A 21,326-nucleotide genomic window follows, 5' to 3' on the forward strand; every position below is an offset into this window, starting at 1 on the left:
CTTTGCCTTAATTTCTTTTGAAAAAGATTTAAACTGACTTCTAATATATGTGTGTGTGTGTGTGTGTGTGTATTACACACACATAATACTTTAAAATTATATCAATTAGAAGTGGAGAAAAGAAGTATTGGTAGATTAAGTAAAGTTATAAATGAGGATAACTTAAAAATGTAGATTATATGATCTCATAAGGTTACATAACATTTTCTTACTTTATAACAGGACAAGGGGGAAGGACCATCTGATGGTGTAGTTGTAGCAGATTTGTTAAGGTGTTCATCAGCTCATAACAATTATTCAGAAGAAACAGAAAGAAAATCATCTGAAGGATCCTCAAGGTAGAAGAAATTTCTCAGTCCTTGGCACAGTGCTAGATAAAGAGTAGGTACTTGACACAGGGCAACTGAATCTACGGCTGTTGTCTTAAATTATTATTTTGGGTGACCCACACTTTTGAAGAAAAATCAAAAACAAAAATCAAAATGGCTTAATTTTTTTCATTTACATTTAGTGAGTTTGACAGAGACAGGTTTATGGACAGAAATGTTTGATGACACTAGAATGTGCAAGTGAATCCCTTGACGGAGGAGGCTTCTTGTACTACATGTTGGAATTAGGTCATATGAACTTTTGTGTGGGCCTTTTCTGCTAGAGGGTGACATGGGTCATGTCTAAACTTCAAATCTGGAGGGAACAATGTGGGCAGACAGGAATAGGCAGGAACATCCCTTCCAACTCTCACCATTTGATACATGATCACTTATTTAGACAGTGACAGAGGGCTCACCATGTGAGTCTCTCCTGGAATCCTTTGCCATTCAACCATGGAACTGGTTTTAGACAGTGTTAATGAGTTTGCATTTCAACAGTTTTAGGGAAGTTGATGCAAATCTTTTTATCTTTGAAACACGTGAATATGAGTAGAATCCATTGAACTGCCTGATTCATCAGTTAAGCGTAATCTGATAGTGTCTGCTTTATTGACTCGACTAATACAATGTCATAGAACAATAAGCAAAAAGACTTTTGATCCCTCCAGGATAGAGAGCTTAATCTTCTTCCACGCCACTTGAGGATGGGCTAGACTTAGTGACTTGCTTCCAAAGTACAGAGCATGAAAAGGGAAATGGAAATCTGGCAAACACTGGCTTAAATAAGCGATAAAGGTTAACACCCCCAGTAATGACATGTATGCAACATCCACTCTCATCATAATATGATGAGAAAGGCACTTCACTTGTGACATTATTTCACAAACCTATAACCCCAGACTAATCATGACAAATCACCAAATAAACCCAGGATGAGGGACATTTTTTAGGATACCTGGCCAGTTCTCCTCAAGACTGTTAAGGTCATGAAAAACCAAAGGAAGACTAAGGAGCTGTCACAGATCAGAGGGGACTGGGGATATACCACAACTAAATGCAACACAGCAGCCTGCTTTGGATCCTGGAACAGAAAGAGGATATTAGTTAGAAAAATAATAAAATCCAAATAATATCTAGAATTTAGTTAACAATGTTATATGAATCTCAGTTCCTTAGTTTGACACATGCACCATGGTGACATAAGGTATTAACAATGACAAAACTGAGTGGGGGGTACAGAGGAACTCTTGGTTATCTTCGACCATTTCTATAAATCTAAAATTAATCTAAAAGAAAAATATTATTTTTATTTTAAAGATTTTATTTATTTACTTTCAGAGAGAGGGGCAGGGAGGAAGAAAGAGAGTGAGAGAAATATCAACGTGTGGTTGCCTCACACAAGCCCCCTACTGGGGACCTGGCCCACAACCCCGGCATGTGCCCTGACTTGGAATCAAATTGGAGACACTTTGGTTCACAGCCCGCACTCAATCCACTGAGCTATACCAGCCAGGGAAAGAGATTATTTTTAAAAGCTTTTTGAGATACCTATTAGGAAGGAAGTTTTTACAGCTAAACATAAATTAGCTAAGAAATTTTTTAAAAGGCATACAAGCCAAGGTAAAACAAAACAAAAACATTCTTTGGAGCACAATGAATGTGAAAAATGACTTGCTGTAATCCTGCATAAAGATGAAACTTTCCATATTCTTTTATAACTCCTCAGAGACATGTATTCTCCTTATATTTCCTTCCCTATAACATGGACTTTTTAATATTAACCACATATACTTCTCTCCATTATACACAGTGCCCTGAGACTTACTTTAGGGAGTTCAAAAGTGATTTTTTTTCACACCCAAATTATTCTGAGGTATTTTCATTCTTTCTTCTTCTGAAATGTTTATCTTGTTTTAATCACCTTGCCTGTACCATGAAAAAAACAACAAATGGAGTCTGAGTTTCCGCTGTCAGGCTAGTAAGCAATGCTGAGAAGCTGGTGACCAGCTGTTTTCCATTTCTGCTGGGCATAGGAACAGCGGAGACTGCACCCACCTGGAAGAACTACATACATAGATTCTATAAAATCTTCTTTAAATAACCTAATGCAGTCAGAGCAGGTACCAAAGAGAAACAGATTCTGATATATTTATCTAAATGCATTTGAAACAGATAGAGTGGATCTATTGAACCAAATTGAAACAGAATAAAAGAATGAGGGATTAAAAGGGGAAATATTCATGCTGTATTTTTTTACAAACATATAGTTGCAGTACACTTATTTCATAAATTAACACAAGCCTTCTCTACAAAATAGAGATGTTTGGAAATAGAAAAGAAGTAAAATTAGGACATTTTAACCTTTTGTAACATATTTAAGCACTAAAATGTCCAGAGTACTGTCGTGGTTTGCTAGGGTGGGGAAAAAGGGTACAAGCTTCCTAAATCTAGTAGGAGAAGTCATGTAAATTTCTTATCATGAGGTATGATATAAATGTTAACTTTTATATTAATGAGCACAATACTATTTTATGAGAAGCATATTCATCTGAGGGCACAAATAAGAATATGCTTGTTTTTTAAAATGTCCTTTGGAATATTTTAATAACTTGAATTCATAGTGGGAAATTATAATCATCCACTCTTTTCCTGCAGGGGGCAGAATTACCATGGAGGAAATAAATGGTATAAAAGTATAAGGAAACAAAAACAAAATTAATCAAAAAAAATGTTAAAAAGTTTCCTTTTTTGAACTCTTTCCAAGTTGAAAAATACTTATACTATCATTCTTAAGGGTACAATAAGCTGTTCATGAAATATTTAGCTATTGCTATCCATTTACCACCAGAGGCAATTTCTCTCACCTATCCACTAGAAAGACTGATTCTTAATATTCAGTGCAATGCTCTATGATATGAAGTTCTTATTGTTCTTATAGGTCAAGGAGCATATTTGTAGCCAGATAGTTTGCTTGCTTTCTCATTCTGACTTGACATCTCAAACACTGTTGAAAACTTTCTATCTTTCTAACTAAGCCTTATTTGAATGAAGAAAAAAGTGCAGTAAAAGGTTGTAGCCAGTGGTGTGCTGGTGATGCCTTAGCAACCAGTTCTCTACAAAACCAACCAAAAAACTGTGTATGTGTGTATATGCATGTATGTGTATACCAGCTAATTATACATTTGACTGCTGTAAAAGATATAAACACTTTTGTCGATTTTCCAAGCTTTTCTATTGCAATTGGCAAATATAAGTGGTCGTGTTGCAAATGTCAATTGATATTTTTCTTTACTTTTCTTTAATTGCTAAGATAAAAGCAAAACAATAAAGACAAGTATCAGAGCTTCAATCCCTCATTAATAATGTCAGCAATATCTTTACTCATTCAGATAGTTTTAAAATACTAAGATATTCTTTCCTCATTTTTTGTGTGTGACAAAATGTTACAGCTGCAGGCACAACACACTTTTAGGTTGATTCTGCATTATTTGTCTGCAATATTTTTACATCATTTTTAAAATTTAGAGACTCTAAGGAAAACAGTAAATAAAGATCTGATTTGTAGCATTTGCCTATTTCTGTAATATAAATATTCTCACTATAGTCCATTTCAAACTATTAATGTAAGTCCCTGAGCATAGTGTTAGAAACTGATTATATAGTACTGCCACCATATAGATACAATGAAGTAAATAACCTAAAACTCACAGATAATAACAAAATGTATATAATAATTAGGAAGTTCTGAGTATTGATTACCTTTGCTTTTAATATAATTTAAATTGTTAATTTATTTAATTGTAAATTTATATAATTGTGTTTAATAACAGCTTATTTAAAAATCAGCTTGCAAACTTACCAAAAATTTAACCATTCATGTTTGCAAGCTGATGAGCAAGTTCCAGCACACTGTTGGTTGCAGCAAGAGGTTTTACAAATTCTTTGGACAAAGGTTTTACACAAAAGGAAATAAAATAAAACTAAGCAAGATAGACCACATATGGGCAATAAACGAAACCTTAACAAATTTAAAATAAATATCAACCAATGTGCACCCTATGACCACAATAAAGTTAAACTAGAAATCAATAACAGAAAGATACCTGGAAAATCACAAAATATATGGAGATTAAACAACATACATAAATTCGCAGGAGTTAAAAAATCTTAAGAGAAAAATATTTTAACCTAAATGAAAACAAAAACAAGACTTATCAAAACATGTGGGATGCAGTAAAAACAGTGATAGAAGATTTATAGCATGGAATTCATATAGGAGGAAAAGAAAGGATCTTAAATCAACAATTAAGTTCAACTTTAGGAAACTAGAAAAAGAATAGAAAAATTAAAGGCAGAAGAAAAGAAATAATTGGAACTGAAATCAATGAATTGGAAACAGAAAATCGATAGAGAAAACCAACAGAACCGAAAGTTGGTTCTTTGAAAAGATCAATAAAATTGATAAGCCTGTAGCCAACCTACCTAATAAAAAAGAGAAAGGCATAAATTACTAAAATCAAATATGAAGGGGACATCACTAAAGGTCACATGAAAATTAAAAGGCTAATAAAGGACTATCATGAATAACCTATACCCACAAATTTGATAACCTAAATTAAATGAATCAAATTTTTGAAGGACTCAATTTGCCAAAACTCACACAAGAAGGAATAGATTTTCTCAGCAGGCTTGTATCTGTTAAATATCTGAATCGATAATTACTAGTCTTCCAGAACAGAAAGCACCAGGCACAGGTGGGTTCACTAGTAAATTCTACCAAACATTTAAGAAAGAAATTCTACTAGCTTTCTACAATTTCTTTTAGAATATATAAGCAGAGGGACTATATCCTAACTCATTCTTTGGGGACAGCACTATCTGAATACTAAAATCAGACAAAGACATCATAAGAAAACTACAGATCATTATTTCTCATGCACATATATGCAAAAATCCTTAACAAAATACTGGCAAATAGAATCTTAAAAAAGTACTTGAAATAGTACATCATAACCAAATAGGATTTATTCCAGGATGCAAGGTGGGTGCAACATTTGAAAATCAACAAATGCAATCCATCACACCAACAAACTAAAAAAGAAAATCACATGATCATATTAATAGATATAGAAAGAGCATTTGATGAAATCCAAACCCATTTATAAGGACACTAGAAATAGAGAACTTTCTCAACTTGATAAACACTATCTTAAAAAATAGAAAACCTATAGCTAATATCATACAAAATGATGAGAAACTCTGAAGCTTTCTCACTAAGATTAGTTACAAGACAAGGATATCTCCTTGCACTGCTCCTTTTCAACATTGTACTGAAAGTTCATGCTAATGCAATAAGGCAAGAAAAGGAAATACAAGGTATATAGCTTGGAAAGCAAGATGTCAAACTGTCTTTGTTCACAGATGACATGATAGTCTATGTAGAAAATTCAAAAGTATCAACAACAACAACAACAACAAAACCTTCTGAAACTAATAAGTGATTATGGCATGTTGGCAGGACATGAAGTTAATGTACAAAAGTCAATTGTTCTCCTATATACCAAGGATAAACAAGTAGAATTTGAAATTGAAGACACAATACCATTCACATTAGGACCAAAAACAATGTAATACTTAAGTATAAATCTAACAAAAATATAAAAGATCTGTATTAGGAAAACTAGAAAACTTTGATGAAATCAAGAAAGAATTAAATAAATAAACATTCCATGTTCAAGGATAGGGAGACTCAATATTGTCAAAATAGCTTTTCCCAACTTGATCTATAGACTCCATTCAATTCCAATTAAATCTCAGAAAATTATTTTATGAATATCAACAAACTAATTCTAAAGTTATAAGAAGAGGTGAAAAATCCAGAATGGCCAGTACAATATGGAAGAAAAAACCAAAGCTAGAGAACTGACACTACCCAACTTCAAGACTTACTATAAAGCGATGGTAACCAAGACAGTGTGGTATTGGCAAATGAACAAATAAATGAATGGGACTGAACAGAGAGTGCCAAAACAGACCTTCATAAATATAGCCCATAGATCTTTGACAAAAAGGCAAAGCCAATTTAATGGGGCAAAGATAGTTCTCTTCCAAAAATGGTGCTAGAGCAACTGAGCATCCAAATATAAAATAAATCAGTCAAACTAGACAGACTTTATACCCTTCATAAAAGCTTAACTCAAAATGGATCATAGACCTAAATGTAAAATGTAAAAATATAAAACTCCCAGAAGATAACATAGGAAAAATTTTGATAACCTTGGATATGGTGATGCCTTTGTAGGTACAATACCAAAGACATGATTCATGAAAGAAAAAACTGAGAAGCTGGACTTCATGAAAATTAAAAACTTCTGCTATATAAAGACAATGAATAAAAATGAAGAGAGGCAAGTGACAGACTGGAAGGAAATATTTTCAAAAGATACATCTGATAAAGGACTATTAACTAAAATATACAAAGAACTCTTAACATGATATGAAAACAAACAACCTGCTCAAAAAGTAGGCCAAAGTTCTCAACGGACACTTCACCAAAGAAGATATACATATGGCAAATAGGCATATGAAAAGGTGCTACACACTGTAGGTCATCAGGGAAAAGCAAATTAGAACAATACAATAGAACTACATACCTATTAGAACTGCCAAAATCCAGAACACTGCTGACACCAAATGCTGTTGAGGACATGAAGGGAAAGGATCCGTCATACATTGCTGGTGGGAATGCAAAATGATACAGCTACTTTAGAACACAACTTGGTGGTTTCTTACACAACTAAGCATATTCTTACCCCTCCTTGGTATTTACCCCAAAGGAGTTGAAAAGTTGTGTCCACACAAAAGTCTGCCCATGGGTGGTATAGCAGCTTCATTCATAATGGCCAAAACTCAAAAACAGCCAAGATGTCCTTCAGTAAGTATGGTAGATGAATAAACTGTGGGATATGCAAACAAGGGAATGTTATTCATTTCTAAAAAGAAATGAGCTATCAAGCTTCGCAAAGACATGGAGGAACCTTAAATATATATTAATAAATGGAAAAAGTCAACCTGAAATGCTATATACCATATAATTCCAACTATATGATATTCTGGAAAAGTCAAAACTATAAAGATAATAAAAAGATCAGAGGTTGCCCGAGGTGAGGTGGGTGTGGGGGTGAGGGGATAAACAGGCAGTGCATAGAGGATTTTTAGAATAGTGAAAATACTCTGCATAATATTATAATAATAGATATATGGTATTGCACAGTTTGTTCAAGTCTATGGAATACACAACACCAAGAGTGAATCCTAAAGTAAATTATTGACCTTGGGTGATTATAGTGTGTTATATAGATCCATTCTGGTAAAAATGTACCATTTTCGTGAGTGATGTTGACAATGGGGATGGGAGGAACCATGCATGTGTGAGGGTAAGAGGTATATGGGAAATCCCTGCACTTTCCTTGCAATTTCATTGTGAACTTAGCATTGTTCTAAAGAACTACTCTTAAAAAAAAAAATCAAAGCTAAAGACATGGAAAAGGAATGGAGTTAAAATTTCTCCTATTAGTTTCATTAATACTAAAATTCATAAAAGCTTTAAAAGAAATCCAATTCATTGGTAAGTCAATATACTAATTTCCTAAACACATAAAATCATACCTAATACTTCTGTGTTCTTCCCATATAGGACATAAGACAATACACAATACTTTTGTGTTCCTCCACAATAAACTGATTTATAGGTAATAGAGTACCAAAGGAAATTTCACATTAGTCTTCCAAAAATTACTCTTTTAGTTTGAATGATACTTCAAAATTTTCAGAAAACATCACTAGCTGAGAGAGAGAGATCATTTAATTCTTGTTGCAGCTATTTTCTGGCTGGCTTCCAGAACGGCCACATTACAGCTGCAGCACATGTTGACGTCAGGTCTGCACACCTCAAGAGAGTGTTCCTGAACAAGATTCCTGAGCTTCATTCTGACTGAAGAGATTTAGGCTAGAGTGCTCACCCCTGAACCTAAGGGTGATGTTGTCTTCTGTTGAAATGTATGGTATGTACTCTATTGAGGAGAGGTCAGTGAATATCCAGAATGAAATTCTGAAGACTCTTAGAAAGAGGGGAACAAAGAATGAAGGCTAGATAAGAAACCAACAAATGCTCATTATCTCCCTACTCCAAAGGAATTAATGGGTCTCAGTTTAAAAACTAAAGTTTAAACTTCTATGCTTTCAAATTCTGACACATTTTTGTCTGATCTTAACCACCCAATTTATTTCCTACCAATCGCTTCCTGCTCTAGACAGCCTAATCTTACCCTCCTCAGAATGTAAAATGTTTTAAAATGATTTTATACTTCATGGTGCCCTCTCCTTCTGGAAGATCCTTTTCGTTTTTTTCATCCCCCCAGTAATATTTATCCATTAAGAGCCCATTTAAAACATACATTTCATTTTTATTCTCACCACAAATGATAGTTCAACTGAATCAAACCTTTGAGTACTAAGCAACTAGCATGTGCAACAGAGGAAGAATTTTTTAGGAGCACGTTAAGTTTGAAGTACTTGTAGAAAATCTACCTACAGATACTCATTACAAAGTTAGAAAATTGAGGACCTAGAGTTACTGAAAGTTGACAGAAGATGTAGATTTATTCACATAGACAAGGCAAGACTACAGAAACTACAGAAAAAGTAAAAACAAAATGCATGAACAAGAAGTCAGATATGAATCAGAGTGGTGACTGAGCAGTGTCAAACCAAAAAGAGCAAGAAAAACCAGCTCACATACATCAGGGAAGAAAAATACTCGTTAAAAAGGAACGTGTTCATGCCTTGGCTGGTGTAGCTCAATGGATTGAATGTGGGCTGTGAACCAAAGCATTGCAGGTTTGATTCCCAGTCAGGGCACATGCCTGGGTTGCAGGCCATGGCTCCCAGCAACCTCACACTGATGTTTCTCTCTCTTTCTCCCTCCCTTCCTTCTCTAAAAATAAGTAAATAAAATCTTTAAAAAAAAGAAAAGGAACGTGTTCAAAGGTGTCTAATGTAGTTAAGTCAAAAATGACATCAACTTTGGTTTACTAGACCTCACTGTTGTGGGATTGTACTATTTCTTTTAGTTCCAATTTTGATAATACAGAATCTGATTTGTTCCTGTTCAAACATCAATTAGGTCTGCCTCTAATCCCACCAGCTTTGACCAGAATAAAACAAGCATTGTGCTATAAACTTGATTCACTCCTTTCTTACACAGGGCCTATGCCAGACATTAAAATGGGTTTCAGTAATTAATTCTATTCCCCACAAACTCCATTTAACATCCCCTTCTCCACAAACCAATCATTAAAATAATAAAACAAATTAATGTATTTAGTTGGATTTCAATTGAAATTCAGTTTAGAGATGTCTTTCCTCCAACCCTTGAATAATTTGGCATGTTCTATGATTTTCCTTTATCAGGCATATTCATCTGTTAATCACCATGACACATGACTTTAGAACAAATAAAAACTTGGTTTACATTAAAGAAACATGTTACTGATCTTAAACAAACTTATTGCTCTCAGCCCTGCCCAAAGGAATGAAAAGCAGGAGAACGAGAGAAAAGCATCTAGGCATTAATAAGATTGTTTTTCTCCCTATCCTGTGACTCACAAAGCTTATACCATAAAAGCAGTACTTTCTCACCCACCGGCAGATGTTATATTGCAAAATCACAGAGACAATTATATTTTATATTACTGATTTAAACTCTGTTTTCTGAAGTATATTTCTTATAGCATAATAGTATAGTAAGTACATTTTAGGAGTATTAAAATTATATCTATTCTACTCAATTTGTGATTTACCAAGGATACTTATACTTGCTACTTGTGAAATATTCTCAAACATACTTTAGGAAAAAAAAGGCATTCTTTTTTTTTTTTAATTTACATCAGTACTGCCAATGGCTAGGTTTGTGGAAAAGCTATTTTCTACAAGTGGAGCATGAGAGAACTTTATGGAATGATGAAAATATTCTCTGTCTTGATTGCTGTTGGTGCTTATGTGACTATATAAAATTGCCAGTATAGGGTATTCATAAAAGAGTATCTTTAAAAGGGTAAAATTTACTGTTAGTAAATTATTTATCAATAAATGAAAGAGAATGTGAGGATAAAAATAAAATTAAAGTCACAAAGGTATTTTTTAAATATCAGTTTCTTTTCTGAACCTTTTCATATAATAAAAAAGCAAGGAATGGGAGGACTGAAAACTCACCAACATTACTTACTTTAAAAAATTTCTAAATTATATGACTTTTATTATGCTGAAAACAACAAAAATATATATACTTACACAAAATATAGTGAAATAAAGATGTGTAAATTATGAAGACATGATTTTAAAACCAGAAAAACATGGGATAATTCTTCAACTCACAAAAAAAAGATTATAGATTTGACTTTTTTAAAAATTATTTTATTTTTGTTCAATTACAATTGTCAGCATTTATTCCCCCCATGACCCCCGCCCCTGGCCATCCCTACCCCCCTCCCTTGCTCCACTCCTCCTTGGTTTTGCCCATGAGTCCTTTATAGTTGTTCCTGAAAACCCTTCTCCCCTTCCCCCCATTATCCCCTCCCACCTCCCTTCTGGTTACTGTCAGATTGTTCTTAATTTCAACATCTCTGGTTATATTTTGCTTGATTGTTTTTTTTGTTGATTAGGTTCCAGTTAAAGGTGAGCTTATATGGTATTTCTCCCTCACCACCTGGCTTATTTCACTTAGCAAATGACTTTTTTTCTTAATCTTTTCTTTGAATTTAAATAGATTTGTTTTTTATACCCATTCTAATTCTATGGTACTTTGAAATAACTTACAATAAAATACTTAGTAATACTTTATAATAATTCAATCAAATAACCAAAAACATAAAATGAATAGAACAATTTAATTTCATTCATTAAATATTTATTGGGCACCTACTCTACATGTAAGAAAATGTTAGTTACTATTTCAATGATGATGAAGAGGAATCAGCTGATCACTGAATTAATGGCAGAAAGAAATATATGTAAACAGGTGTTTTAAGAAAGGCCCATACTCAACATAGAAGGATGTTGGGCTGCCTTCTTCTAAGGCAGAAGAAGCACTAAGCATAAATAGCCCTTTAGGAAGTTTGTAAACAAAGACGGTAGATTGAGGCAAACAGAGTTGAATCTTATATTTAGGATAAGAGCTAATGAAGAAGGAGTATGACATACCCCTGAAACTAATACAAAATAAAATTGAATGTAAACTGTAATTAAAAAAATAAAAAAATAGCCCTGGCTGGTGTAGCTCAGTGGATTGTGTGCCAACCTGTGAACCAAAGGGTCACTGGTTCGATTCCCAGTCAGGGCACATGCCTGGGTTGTGAGCCAGGTTAGATTCCCAGTAGGGGGTGTGCAAGAGGCAACTACACATTGATATTCTCTCTCTTTCTCCCTCCCTTCCCCTCTGTCTAAAATAAATAAATAAAATCTTTAAAAAAATAAAATTAAAAATAAAAAAATCAAGAGAACAACTACTTCTTCAGGTTCTGAGATTAATATTCATGGGGAGAGGCTTACTTTGCCAAAGGACTAGGGTATTTCTCAGGGATATTTTTAAATAATAAATTTATATAGTATAAATTTATATAGTATAAATTTATATAATAATAATAATAATGTGAGAGGAGGTAGGTATTGTCATATGATGGAAGAAGATGGCACTTATAGTCCTGGGGATTTCAGTGCTGAATTGATAACTTTAGAAACACCAAACAGTGAAATAATTATGGTATCTCACAAACAATATTAACAACAAATAAATTACAATGAAGTTCAACACAGTTCTGATATTTTCCATGATTAATACTTTTGGTGCCTGACTTTGAAATATCAAATTATTTCAAAAGAAATGATGTTTAGTGCTTCTTATTTTTACTGTTTTTATGATTAACATAAGTTTCTCTTCTGGAAGTGTTGAATAGACCCTGCAAACTTCTGCTTTCAGGAGGGTTCTCGTTTTTGTAATATTCATTGAGACTATTCATGTTTACTGATCTGCTGTTTTAAAAATATGTTCAAATCAGATCAAATTATAGACTTGAACTTAGAGGCATTCTGTATTTTATGTTGACTTCTTCAGAAATTTGATAGTTACATTATGATTTTGTTACTTTAACTGTCTTGTAGAGAGGAAGTTTTATACTAGACGTCATACAGCATGGATTCTGGACAAGACTGCCTGGGTGAAAACTCTTAGCATTCCCACTTCCTAGATGAGTGAACTTAAAAGAATACTTAAACTTTCAGAAGCTCCATTTCATCATATATAAAATAAAAATAATAATAATAGTGCTATTATTATAAGAATAAATGGGTTAATTATGTAGAACACTTAAGACCTTATCTGGCACTTACACACTGGTAGAAATGTTAACTATTAATATGTTTTTATTTGATCCATTCAACAATCATATACATCAAATACTAATATTTAATGAAATTGTAAGGTCCATGGAGGTAGGAACCTTTAGGTGTTGTTTATCATTCTCTCTCTAGTACTTAGGTGAGTATCTACTCAAAATGTTGTAAATATAAATACATTAAATCAATGAATGAATGAATAAATGATGAAAAAATCCCCATATTATAGATCAGGAAATTACAATTGAAAGTGGTTTGATAATTTGTCCATCATATAGTTAGCATATAACAGAGTCAACCTATGGCTGTCTGACTACAAAACACATATGCTTAACCACACAAATTTGTGGTGGAAACATTCAAAAAGCCTTGCTCTTTTGTAGGAAGGCTCAGGGAGAGGACAAAGCAGATCATGAAATTTACCAGTGCTAGGAACTCATGCAGTATGCAAGAAGAATGAAAGGAGGTCCAAATACTTACACAAATTATATTCTGCACAACTTGTGCAACTTTTTTTACTAATATTATGTTTTTTAGGATTATCCATGCTTAAGCACACAAAGCAAGCTTATTCATTTCAACTGTGGAATCTAATAAACAAAATAAACTGACAAAGTGGAGACAGACTCAGGAATACAGAGAAGAAACTGACAGCTGTCAGAGGCGAGAGGGTTGCCGATTAAGTGAAAAAGGTGAAGGGAGTAAGCAAAAAAAAAAAAAAAAAAGAAAGACTCATGGACACAGATAACCTACATCTTATATTAAAGTATATTCTAAATTGGATGGGGCTCTAGACTCTACATTCCTAATAAATATCCTCGTAATTCTAAGCTCCTCAGTGCTTGAGAAGTTCTAAGCAGGACATATGCGCAGTGTATTAAAATGGTGGGCATTGATTATAGGAAGTGAAAGGTAACGGAAATCTAAATAAAACTGAGAGTGGAGAATTAAGAAGGGTTACAATTGGGAAATAAATATTGGTTTCAAAGGAAATCATGAAAAAAATCTCTTCAGCAAGAGCACCGAAATTATCATGATAATTAACAAGTAAACTTGTTAAAGTATCTGATGATTTATCAAAAGTGTGCTTTTTCCCTGGCTGGCATAGCTCAGTGGATTGAGCGTGGGCTGCAAACCAGGCATCGCAGGTTCGATTCCCAGTCAGGGCACATGCCTAGGTGGCAGGCCCTGGCCCCCAGCAACCGCACATTGATGTTCCTCTCTCTCTCTCTCTCTCTCTGTCACCCTTCCCTCTCTAAAAATAAATAAATAAAATCTTTAAAAAAAGTGTACTTTTGTTTCTTGAATTATCTGTTGAAAGTGGTTTTCTATTTGATTTGATTGGGATTAATACGAAGAATCAGAATCCTAAGATTTGAAAATGGAGTTGTTATGGCATGCATTTAAGAATTTTATACAATGCAGAGTTTAACTTTCCCTCGAAGTTTCTGCTTCCTGGGAAGTGATGATTATAGTGCAGTGCCTAATTTACGGTTGCAATGGCAATTACAGGTACCATGACTGCCACGAAGCGGCTCCAACATACTCATGTGTCCTACACAGACAAAAATAGCTGTGTCAAAACCCCAGTCTATACCTCAGAAAGTCATAAGTATAGGCCACAGGTATATAATTAGCAAGTAAATAGGTTTAATTTTTATTTCTCAATTATTCTTGATTGTTAAATAATAATAAATCTGCTCCTAAAGTATAATTTTTAAAGTCACATGATTAAGTTGAAGTAAAATGGAGTTACTGTTTCACAAACATTTCTTTTACATTCATTTAATTTTTTAAATTCTCAAAGATTTTTTTTTATGTTCTCAAGAAACAAACCTTGAGTTTAGCAATAGTGTGCCACAATTTTTTACACATGATGCTAATTTAGTTCTTTCTTCAGGCTAAAGAGGAAGTACATTTCAATTAATAATTAAATGCATTTGTGTATGATTAGATGAATATTTTAGATGCCATCCCTAATATGAGAAATAAAAAGCTGAATGTTCTTTAAAACTGTTCCATGAATACTCAATGTCTATCACTTACTTAAATCTGTTTGCATACAGATCTATCGATGATGTTAAAAACTTCTCAAAGATAAATACCAATTTCTTATAAATGGAATGCTTCCAAAATTGATTTTAAAAAGCTTAGGTAGCCTGTTTTATGTAATCTAGTATTGTCTAGTTATGTAATTTAGTTATATAATCAAAACTTGTCTATTCTTTCTCACATTAATATCATATTGAATATTCAATTACCTTTTATCCTAAAATTTCTTTTCTTAGCTATCTGATGTTTTATGCTATGCCATCTACTTTTTGCTTTCATCTAATTTTCCTGAAAACCTCAAGCTACTTTGCTTCTCACTCAACCATTTAATGAAGCTGCACTTCTGAAAGTTATTACTAAATCTAATATTTTCCCAGTCTTCATTTTTAAAACGACTGCCTGTTCTAAGAAATTTGTCCTCATTTTTTTTAAATTGCAACTTTTCAAGTTTAAAATGTTTTCTTTGCCTCCTTTCATTTTAAATTTTTACATTATGTAACATACTTAAAAAGACAGAAAATAATATAACAGATATCTTATGAGCTCATCACTAAAGCAGATGTTAGCATTTTGCCATATTACTTCAGACCTTACCTTTTTAAAAAGTAAGAAAAGAAGAAAACTTCCACTTATATGTGGAATCTAATGAACAAAATAAACTAACAAAGTGGAGACAGACTCACAAATACAGAGAAGAGACTGACAGCTGTCAGAGGGGAGGGGGTTGCAGACAGGGTGAGAAGGGCAAAGGGATTAAGCAAAGAAAAAAAAGACTCACAGACACAGACAACAATGGGGTGATTGCCAGAGGGAAAGGAGGGTGGGGGAGAAGTAGAAGATAAAGGGGGATAAATCTTGATAGGAGATTTGACTTAAGGTGGTGAACACAAAATACAGTATATAGATAATGTACTGTACAATTATATACCTGAAACCTACATAATTTTATTAACCAATATCACCCCAGTAAATTCTATTAAAAATAAATTAATAAAAATAGAAGAAGAAAACTACATAAACAACTAAAGTCCTAACTGCAACATTTTCTCATCATTTTCTCCCCAGAGGAAGGTATATATCATTTCCATGTGTGGTTTTGCACATTTACTACACATGTATATTCATAAACAATATATACTATACCTTAATATTTACACAAATTATATTCTGCATGACTTCTTCAACTTATTTTTACTAATATACTCTTTAAAATTATCCGTATTTATGCATGTAAACCAAGCTTATTTACTTAACTACTGAATTATATTTCATTATATAAATAAACCACGCTTTACCCATTTCCCTACTAAGTGACAATTAGAGGGTTTTTTACTTCTTTTTTACAACAATAGTCATTCAATGATAATCTTTGTACATGTCTCTAAGTATAAGAATTTTTCCAGGATGGATCCTTAGAAATAGAATTCCTAAGAGAGTACACATATTTTAAATTCTTGCCCTGGCTGGTGTAGCTCAGTGGATTCAGTGTGGGCTGCCAACCAAAGTGTCGCCAGTTCAATTCCCAGTCAGGGCGCATACCTGGGTTGTGGGCCAGGTCCCCAGTGGGGGGGCCACATGAGAGGCAACCACACATTGATGTTTCTCTCTCTCTTTCTCCCTCCCTCCCCCTCTCTCTAAAAATAAAATAAATAAAATCTTTAAAATAAATAAATAGATAGATAAATAAATAAATAAATAAATAAATAAATTCTTTTAGTTATTGTCAAATTGTTCCCCAAAGTGGATGTACCAATTTACATCCCCACCACTGGTATATAATATTAACTCTATGTTTACAGTAATGCCTTTTAATTTTCAAATATGTATATTGTTCCATATATGTTTATACCAGCTTTGTTGGAATATCTCTTCAACTTTTTTCTACCTCCATTGTCTCTGTGTTCTCCTGAAGTTCTGATTAAACAGGAATTACTTTCTCACTCTACCCTAGATATTTTTCAAAAGGTCTTTCATATTTTCCATCACTTTCTCCAATGTGTTTCATAGGGAATAGTTTTCAGATGAACCTTTACATTTACAACTTTTCTCCTTACTTGTATTAAATTCTCATTCCAATATTTTCATTTGTTGAAATTATATTAAGATTTTAAATGAATCTGTTACATTTTTTATGTGTTGTTATATAATCACAGTTTTTATTCCCACTTTTATTTCTTGTTACTCACTACATATGTTTATTTTAAAATTTATATCTAATATCTTCAGTGTTTTCTGTCTGATGCTGTTTTGTATGCCCTCACTCATATTAACTTGCTTCTTTAGGAGTTTGGTAATTTAAAAATTTGAGTTCATATCTCTTATAACTGTATCACAATGAATCCTTGGCTGGTTGACATGTTCCTTTAGAGAAGATTTGGATCTGCTTCTGCTGGAGAACACTACCAGCCCAATTTGCCTGATAACAAATAGAATGTTGAATATCTGGAGGACCACATAGGCAGTAAGTATTCTGGCATTAAATTTACATAATGGACCACTTCCAGTTTTAATTTGCAGAAAAGACATTTATCTGACCTTCTCTAAGAACTAGTGTCAAGGCAGGTAAGTCTCCTTATATTCTTCCTTTGTGGGCAGGCTTTGATTTGGGATTTTTTGTTTGCTTATTTGATTGATTTCTATGTCACACATAGAGAATGCCCCTTACATGCAGATCCACATGTGTCCTTTCCCCCATCTTAACTGGACCCTAAGGTTTGTTACCTTTCCTCATGAGCAACTGAGTGCATGAAGGTTCCAATTGATGGAATAACAGTACTCTTGGGAGAAAGAGCTTGAGTTCAAGTTTAGACATACTATGTGTGTTTGTAAAATAACCAAAGAGAAATGACAAGTTAGGTTTTTTGGGGGTACAGCATGCGCAAAGAGGTGAACACAAGAACAGTATTTGAAGCCTTGCCTGCTCATGGCATGGGTTACAAGGGTGTGGATTAGGAAGAGATCTAGTAAAGGCGCCAAGGTACTCCTACAGGGAAAGCCAAGAGAAAAGGCCTTGTATTAATATAGTATGTATATTCCATGCATGTTTTAAACTATTTGAATTCATATTTAAAAGTCAGGGGAATTCATATAAAAAGTATGTGCTCCTGCTTCTGTTGAAAAACCAGAGTACTGTCTTCAAAGGGTTCATATTCAGAGCAAGTATCAGCAAGAGCTGAGTGAGCTTATCTGCTTTGGACAAAACATACATTCTCTCACCTACACTGCCTCCATCATCGACAGTACCTGGCTAGCCTCTTCATGCATTTGAGCTTGTGTCTTCACCTAAGCTAATGATTGCTACAGAGTGTTTTTGTTGAAGAGGCCATGGACGTGGATGACTATGGAACAGAGAACAAACAAACTTACTGGCACATTGATTGGCTTTTGATTGGCTTTCGCCAAACTGGAAAAACATGGGGTTCTATTTTTGATAGGAACAGTGACTTAGGGGATGGGGTTCCTGTCCATTTACATAGAAGGCCCCACATCAGGTCATGAATTCAGAATGTTTGCAGTCCTGAACTGGCCCAGCAGGAATAAAGAACACAAGTCTATGAATAGGAAACATGGGCCACACCAAGGGACAACAAAAAGATAAATCTTTAAAGGTGTCTACTAATGTCAAGTGAGGAGAGAGTTCCACCCACAGTAAGTTAGGAATTGCACTGGATCCACTAGTAACACATATCCCTAAAGAATGGTTTAAGCAACTTTGTAGTTCAAAGGTTATGAGCAACTGCAGGGGAAGAAGAATCATCAAATGAAAGTCAGGTTTATGGGAGAGCATTAATGAGAACCAAATGTTCAGAGAAGAGTTTGAGGACTAAAGAGATATTGCTGCTGATGAACTATGAACTTGAGAGAAGCAAAATAGGAGGATCCCAGGAGGTGGGAACAGGTGAAACATGGGGCAGAAATGGGTTTACATAGACCCTTACAGGAATCAAAATGAGATGACACAGGATGATCTGGGAGTCTATGAATTTTTGTGATATCATAGATAGGGATAAAGAGCTTAATGAAATTTGTCCTGGTAGATTTAAAGGTATGATTGTTGGATGGTAAGGGTGGTTGATGGGAAACTAGGGTGTTCGCTGATCTTTACAACAGAGTTGAGAATGCCTGGAGAACAAGGTGTTCCTTTGAATGGGATCCTATCAGAAAACAGAAAGACTAGGAAGCATAGTTAAATTTCAGTGCTTGGGGTTTGCTCTCAGCCATGTTAGGAGAAGAGGGATCTTACTTTGCATAAACAAGAGGGCAGAAATAATTAGAACTGGCATTATAAAAAATTCATAGAGAGGACAAAAAACTATTAATTAGTATAATTAAGAAATTTTTTAAAAAATAGATAAATTCTGAATCTTTATATGGCAATATAATCACATACGAGGGAGGACTTAAAAAAATGGAATTATCTTCAGGAGGACTAGGCTACTCATAGTACAGGCTTCCCCCACTAGGTGAGTATTCTAGGAACCCATCTACATCAGTGTACCAGCTGGCATTGTTGTGAGAGGCTGTGTTCTGCTTAGTAAATTTTTTTAAGACTTTTTCAGAGTGTTTGCCCATTTCATGATGAGTGATTTAGGAGCATATCAGCCCACACTGCATTGAATGTTCAGGAGTTTTTGGCCAAAAATGTCATGACTCCCGTGCATTATCCTCCCTATTCACCCAACTTGCCCCACAACAGCTTTTTCTTGTTTCCCTGGATGATGAAAGTCGTCAAAGAAAAATGTTTTGCTGATGTGGAAGAGGTGAATCAAAAAATGACAGGACTAAAAGGCATCAAAATTGACGAGTTCAAAACTGTTTTGAGCAGAGGAAAAAAGTGTCTCAATAGGTATGTTGCATCAAATGGAGAGTACTTTGAAGCTGACTGAAGTTGAAACATATAAGAATAAATACACGATTTTTTATAAATAAACTCCACGGTTTTTTTTTTCGGGGGGGGGGGCATCATCTATCAGAACAGTTCATACAGCTCAGTTGATACCAAGGCATTTCCTAGTTATTTGATTAGTTCTTAGACAATTTTGCAGGCATCCATTCAGGTAGCAAAATATATTTTCTTATCAGAGGGAAAAATTCAGTCTGGCTTCAACCTTGTCCAAAGAAAATTTAAAGAAGAAAACTTTAAAGAAGAAAACTGAGCAATTGTAACAGAATTTACAAGATAAAGAAATTACAACCCAAGGATTACTTCCAGCCACAGTGTTATCTACTATAAAGGCAGAAGTCAGGTATTCTTAAACCTCAAAGAACTAGGAACATGTATCACTAATGGCCCCTCTTGAAAATGCTATTTATTCATAAATTTTAGCCACACTTAAGAAATGAGCCATAAATAAAGAATTTAAAAATTGAGGAAGCTGTATTAAAAGGTTTGCTTCTGAGCTTTGAAACCTATTTAAATAGACTATTTAAAATACATTATTCTTTACATTTGGTCTTTGGAACTGCTTTAAGAGAAATGCTGTACATATTATTCAAAATGTTTCTTAGGAAAATTCCTTTATATCAAGAGAACAAAGGACAGACCATCGGGCTGAAATCTTCTTTGATAAAAAGCACCAATTTAAAATAAAAAACATAAATTTGGGAAACATCATTGGAAAAAAAAAGTCTACATTTACTGTTTGTTTGTTTCTTCCCCATAAAAGAACACAAAATCAGCAACAGTGAAATTCTGGGAAGACCCTGGAATGAGATAAAACAATCTTATTGAGTATTGAATCACTGTTAAAGAACAGTTACCCAGCAACGAACAACCTCATCGTTTTCTCCAAATCTTTCACATTGCATTTTCTTTTAACAATCTCGTAAAACTAGGACAGACAGAAAAGTCATGGAAAGAGGTGGGAAATGAAGAGGGCCGAGGGAGGGGGAAACAGTATTACTTAACTGCAAATTTGAACCAGATACTCAAAGGCTATACAAGGTTAAGCAATTCAGGCCACAAAACACATGAAATATTCTTATACCTCAGTCATCTGAACAGGAGGCAATAGGAAAAAAACAAATGACATAGAACCTTTAAAGCCTCGAATAAAAAAGAGAATCACAAACACTGGGACAGGAAGGAATCTGAGGCTCCAACCCTCTCCATTAGGTAGATAAGCAAACAGACCCTGAGGCTGGAGGGGCAGTGCTCTGGCTCACTGCATACATGTGCTGAATAAAGTAGGCGCCTGGGTCTCACTCCTGGGTCACTGTTCTTTCTACCAACTGTACTGTTTCATACTGAATGCAGGTGTTGTTAAATGCTAATATATGTAATTAAAATTATTAACTAATCATATTTGGCTATAATATCAGTGACTGTTCTCCTAAAAGATTAAATATTATAATACTATTCTAATAAAAGGCAGCATTCATTGGTTATACAATTCTAGGTTATGATCATTACTGAAGCTTTATAAATCACTATTATTTATGACAACAAACATA

Source organism: Phyllostomus hastatus, unplaced genomic scaffold (genome assembly GCF_019186645.2).
Source record: "Phyllostomus hastatus isolate PE091 unplaced genomic scaffold, TTU_PhHast_1.1 phas_scaffold_1066, whole genome shotgun sequence".
NCBI lineage: Eukaryota > Metazoa > Chordata > Mammalia > Chiroptera > Phyllostomidae > Phyllostomus > Phyllostomus hastatus.